The sequence below is a fragment of the Myodes glareolus genome, chromosome 3 (genome assembly GCF_982192425.1).
Source record: "Myodes glareolus chromosome 3, mMyoGla1.1, whole genome shotgun sequence".
NCBI lineage: Eukaryota > Metazoa > Chordata > Mammalia > Rodentia > Cricetidae > Myodes > Myodes glareolus.
Genome location: NC_142028.1, coordinates 77,764,430 through 77,770,979, shown reverse-complemented (window position 1 = coordinate 77,770,979; position 6,550 = coordinate 77,764,430).

Sequence of the window (6,550 nt, the reverse complement as noted above, 5' to 3'; positions counted from 1 at the left end):
GCTCTACTAAAGCAACGTAAGGCAAAAAGTGAGGCAGTGTGTGCTTATATGTGAAACCCTGGGTTCTGTCCCCAGAAGCCCCAAGTTTTTGTTTTGTATTCTTTTCTTTTTTCCTTTTTAATATACTACTGGGTATGGATGGTGGAAAATACCTGTAATCCTAGCAGTTGATAAGTAGAAGTAAGAGTTGAATGCCAGTCTGGACCACAGGAGACTTAGTCTCAGAAAAATAAGAGACAAATTAATGCTTACTATATCTCAAGTTTTAACTATCCTGTAACCTTACTTTTATTCTTATAATATATCGCCACCCAGTGTATATTATCTTATAGTCAGCTAAATTATAATTTTTAAGATGTTAAAATATATCAAGGAGATCTCTGGAACTTGTGGGCCAGCCACCCTTATGGAGTTGGTGAGCTCCAGACTGAATGAGACTGTCTCAAAAATATATGGCTACAAATATACACCACACATTTTTTTTTCTTTTCCTTTTTGTTTTTTTTGAAACAGGATTTCTCTGTTAGCTTTGGCTGTCCCAGAACTCACTTTGTAGACCAGGCTGGCCTCGAACTCAGAGATCCGCCAGCCTCTGCCTCCCGAGTGCTGGGATTAAAGGTGTGTGCCCAAAATGTAACTCATACAAGTATAAAATAAACACATGCCAGAAATTGTGTTCATCATCATGTCTGTCATTACACATTAAACAGTGAGGGTACTGAAAATAAAGACTTGCTTAAGTGAGAATTTGAGTTTCAAAATTTTAACTAGCCAAATGAAGCATAATGACATGTCTTTAATCCCAGCACTCTGGAGTCTGAGGCAGGTGGACTTCTTCAAGTTAGAGAGCAGCCTGGTCTGCATAGAGTTCAAGATCAGCCAGGGCTGTCTGAATGTCTTTTCTTTTACTATAATCAGAGGGATGCTGAAATGACTTCGCTAGTCGCAGAAATCTGAATATCCTGAGTATTAAAGTGTAGTGTATAGCCCAGTACAATGCTTGCCTAGCATGCATGCATTGAAGCCCTAGATCCAATCCCTAATACTTATAAAGCTAACAACAACAACAAAAAACCCTATAATGTTTGGAATGGCCTTTTCTACTATATGGATATCATCTTTACAGAGCAGAATTCATTAGCATTACCATGGATAAGTATAATTATATTGCCATCAGCTTTGTACAAGTTCACTTCAGTTATTATAAAGGCATAAGATAGGGGCTAGAGAGATGGCTCAGAGGTTAAGAGCACTGGCTGCTCTTCCAGTTCAGTTCTCAGAACCCTCATGGTGGCTCACAGCCATCTATAATGAGATCTGGTGCCCTCTTCTGGCATACAGGCATACATGCAGGCAGTGCACTGTATACATAATTAAAAAATAAAATCTTATTTTTAAAAAAAGACGTAAGGTATGGGCTGGAGAGATGATTCAGTGATTAAGAGCACTTGCTCTTGCGGAAGACCTGGGTTCAGTTCCCAGGCTCACAACTATCTGTAATTCCAATTCTAGGAGATATGATGCCTTCTGACATCTGCAGGTACCAGACACTCACGTGGCATACAATCATACATACAAGGAAAACACTCATCCATGTTGTGAAATATTTTAAGATGTGTTACATTTATTTATGCTGTGGAACATTTGTTTAATGATGCAAAGATGTGTTGCATTCTTCTATGTTACATTTGTTTAACTCTGTGAAGCTGTGATACTTTGCCTGTCTAAAACCTGATGGTCTAATAAAAAGCTGAACAACTAATAGCGAGGCAGGAGAAAGGACAGGTGGGGCTGGCAGGCAGAGAGAATAAATAGAAGGTAAAATCGGGGATCCAAGGAGAGAGAAATCAAGTAGTGAGAAGAGAAAGGGTCAGCCACACAACCACCCAGCCAGTTGTGGAGTAAGAGGGAAAGCAAGATTACAGAAGTAAGAAGAGGAAAAAGCCCAGAGGCTAAAGGTAGATGAGATCGTTTAAGAAAAGCTGGCTAGAAACAAGTCAAGCTAAGATGGGATGTTTATAAGTAATAATAAGCCTCCATGTGTATTTATTTGGGAGCTGGGTTGTGGCCCCCCCCCCCAAAAGAGTAAAGAGTAAAAACAGCTAACAACAACACATACACTTAAATCTTTTGAAAGAATAAAAAGACATAAGATAGCCTAGTCAATATAAAATAGAGGTGTACCCTGGCAGCACAATGAACAAATTCCTAACGAGATCTTCCTCTTCTTTTTTTTTTTTTTTTAAATATTTATTTATTATGTATACAATATTCTGTCTGTGTGTATGTCTGCAGGCCAGAAGAGGGCACCAAACCTCATTACAGATGGTTGTGAGCCACCATGTGGTTGCTGGGAATTGAACTCGGCCTTTGGAAGAGCAGGCAATGCTCTTAACCACTGAGCCATCTCTCCAGCCCCCTTCCTCTTCTTTTTTTATGAGCTCTGGATAATTTTCCTGGCACATCTTACCTCAATAGAATGTTGACAATTACTATCTTACAACAGGGTTTAACTGTGTAACTCAGGCTGGGTTAAAACTCACTATGCAGACAGGCTGGCCTCCAAATGTCTTCCTGTTTCAGCTCCTGAGCACTCAGAGTGAGGATCCAGGCCTTGTGAAATGTCTCAGTGTGATTACACCAACACTCTGAGTGTAGTCCCCAGGACCCACATGGTGGGAGAAAACCAAATTCCAAGCTGTGCCTGACTGCCACAGGAATGCCACAGCATGTGTTCTCCTCCCAACCCTTTGCATATTTTTAAAATTTTAAAAATGAAATGGGAGGCTTGAACTGCTTCAACCATTCCATTGGTTTCAGTGCTGGGGGTACACTCTAAGGCCTTGTACTCTATTGCTGAGCTATAGTCAATCCCCTTCATATGCTTGAACTATTAAAAACCTCCCAAAAGCTTGTCTACTAAAATGTGATGGATTAGAAGTTGAAAACATTTTTCATTGTATCATTCATTCACTCACTTATTTGGTTTTTTGAGACAGGATTTCTCTGTGTAGCTTTGAAGCTTGTCCTGGAACTCTCTCTATAGACCAGGCTGTCCTTGAACTCACAGAGATCTGTCTGCCTCTGTCTTGAGTGCTGAGATTAAAGGCTGTGCCACCACTGCCCAGTCCCAGCTTTTGTTTAATGTTTTATTTTATTGAGACCCAGTCTCACTTGGGCTTGGGGAGATGGCTCAGTTAGTAAAGTACTATGCAACCCTGAAACCTGATTGGAATACTGATAACTGATTGGAATTACTGATTGGTTATTGATATGTTAGAAGCTTCAAAATTTCATAGAAACATCATGTTAATAGTAAGACTTAAGGAAAAAATTTTCCATTACCTGGCAACAAGCTAAGGGAATTAGAAAAAAAAAACTGTCCTACTTGTTCTTTATGTAATCAAGTTCCTTTACCTGCAAGAACTAATCCTAAAGGTACACAAAGAAATGAAATTTGGCAAATAAATGTATTTCATTTATCAGAGTTTGGAAAATTAAAATTTATTCATCGTACCATTAATACATACTCTAAATTTCAGTGGGCGTCTGCCTCAAGCTCTGAAAGGGCAGATTCTGTAATTACACATTTATTAAAAATGATGGCTGTTAATGGGCATACCAATACAAATTCAAACCGATAATGCCCCAGTTTCCATTTCCATTAAAATGAAACAGTTTTGCATATTACAACATAAAACACCTTGCAGGGATACCATATAATCCTACAGGACAAGCAATTGTTGGAAGATCTAATTGCACTCTAAAAGAAATGCTTATAAAACAGGAGGGGGAAGCTGGGACGCGATGGCATGTGCCTTTAATCCCAGCAGAGGCAGGGGGATCTCTGAGTTAAAGGTCAGCCTGGTTTACAAGAGCTAGTTCCAGGAAGCTAGGGTTGTTACACAGAGAAACCCTGTCTCAAAAAGCTAAAATAAACAAATAAATAAAATAAAAGCCCAGAAGAGTACTATGAGGACCCCCCAGAGAGAGACTGCATGATGCCTTACTAAGTTTACATTTCTTAAATGCCAATGAGACAGGAACAACAGCTGCTGAAAGACATTGGATTGTGGAGGAAAGGGCTGAGTTGAGTCAGCCTGTGTATTGATAAATGCTTTAACATCAAAATAAAAACTAGAAAAAAAATGTCATGTTAGGGCCAAGGGTATGCTTATGTTTCTACAGGAGACAAGAAGTTATGGAAACCAACAAAATTGCTAAAAGTCCAGCATGAGCAAAAGAAGTCTCTCAGGCACTCCGGCTGCTGAGATGAACAACATAACTATGAGAAAGAAAAAAAAGAGATGCAAATGGCAGACAGCTGATCTTCCCGCCTGGGGACAGCAGAAGAATCTGTGTGACGAAGGGGAGGCGATAATTTGAATTACTCAGAAACTGTCCCTTGCTACCCTGTGCTAACTCTACAGGTAACAAGGGCCAACTCTACATATTGGGCCTATGTTCCTAATCCTACAATTAACATAGGAGTAAACTGGGAAAATACTTCTATCTTACAATACTTGTGGTGGTTAGTGAATCTTCTTGGCTACTTGGTCCTTAGGACAACTGAGATCCTGCTCAGCCAATGGAGGAGGATAAAGAGATTAAAAATTATACTATGGAAGTATAAGGAATTCCCATTTGTATTCAATGGGAAATGGAATTCACTGTCTAAATATAGTCTTTCAAGTGTGACTATATTTAACTAACCAGGATTACCATAATCTTATATGCCTCTTGCATCTGGCTTTAAAGACAGATTAGTCCTACTAGTTCCATAAATCTGCTCTATGACATGTGGGTTACCAACAAGGAATCTGGGTACACTGGAAACCTCGAGTGCTAACTAATATCTCCCACAGAGACATCATCTATAGCTCCCTCAAAGAAAACATTCTCACTTAGAATTAAGATGGCACACATATTCTTCAAATGGGACAGCAGAGATTAGTGCTACTGTTAATGGACCTATTTAATGGCATGGAGTTGGACTGTCTAGTCCTCTCCTTCAATTTGGCGATTTAATTCAGACTAAATTGTATAGACGGAGGCTGCCTGTTTGTTTACCAACTGTTCAGACCCAAATAATCACATAGAAACTGTACTAATTACAAAACTGTTTGGCCAATAGCTTAGGCATATTTCTTGCTAACTCTTACATCTTAAATTAACTCATTTCTATTTAACTGTGTTTCACCATGAAGCTGTCGGTAAGGCTCTGGCTGGTGGCTCATGTCTTTCTCCTTCAGCAGCTACGTGGCGTCTGTCTGATTGATTCCGCCTGCTTTTTCTCTATATTTCTGTTCAGATTTCCAACCTGACTTTACGCTACTAAGCCATTGGCCAAAACAGTTTCTTTAATAACCAATGGTAATAAAATATGTCCATAGCATACAGAGGGGAATCCCATATCAAACTTGGAAATTATCAAGTGCCTTTCACCCTCTTATAGCATGGGAAGGAAAGTTAAACATTAAGGATAAGTATACTTTGTCTTTTAGACTAAATCAAAACCATCCTTGTATAGCATGTTTACCTTAACCTTATTGCTACTGAAGGGGCCTGTACATTGGCACCCTAGTAATTATAACATCACTTTTGAATGTTTTACCCTTCATACCTGTGTTAATTCTAGTATGTCTTTAAATATAACCTCTAAAAGTTTATACATTCTTTTTCTGGAGGGGGAGTTCAAGACAGGGTTCTGTAGCTTTGGAGTTTATCCTGGAACTCGCTTTGTAGACCAGACTAGCCCCAAACTCATAGATTCACCTGTCGCTGCCTCCTGAGTGCTGGGATTGAAGGCGTGTGCCACCACAACCCGGCAAGTTTATACATTCTTAGAGCAAGGCCAGCAATCTGGATACTGGTAAAGTTGCTGAGGCCATGGCAAGACTCACCTCTGATGATTCTAGTATAGAAGCTCACTAAAAGAATATTAAGAACACATCAAATGCTTGGACCAATTATTACAGTAATTTGGGGGATTATTGCATTGATTGCTATGGCTGTAACTGGCACTTTATAAAAAAATTCAAACTTCTGAGTTTGTTAGAGACTGGCATAGCCCAGGCATTCTACGGAACTAAGAAAATAAAATAGATATTTTTAGAAACTAACAAAATAAAATAGATAGTGAGATAGTTAATGAAATAGCCGAGTTAAGAATATGGGAGGAACAGATAAAATTAAAATGTGATTGGAATGTTACATCCTCTTGTATTACACCTGTAAAATTCAATAATAACCAGTGTGACTGGAAAAGGTTAAGATGCATTTGATGGGTCACCATAATTCTCAAATGATTTATAATTTATAGCAAGAAATAAGGAAACTGTTACAGAAAAGTTACCTGATAAGACAGAATGGATGTTTGGAAAGCTTTGCAGCTAGAATAACCTCATCCAACCCTATAAGTCACTTTAATCAATGGCTTATTTCAGCAAGTATTGCTCTTGTTCTGGCAGTAGTAACCCTATTGGCTTTAAAATGTACTTTGGCTTAATTACATAAGACTGTAAACCAAACCATAGAGCCAAGGCTGCAT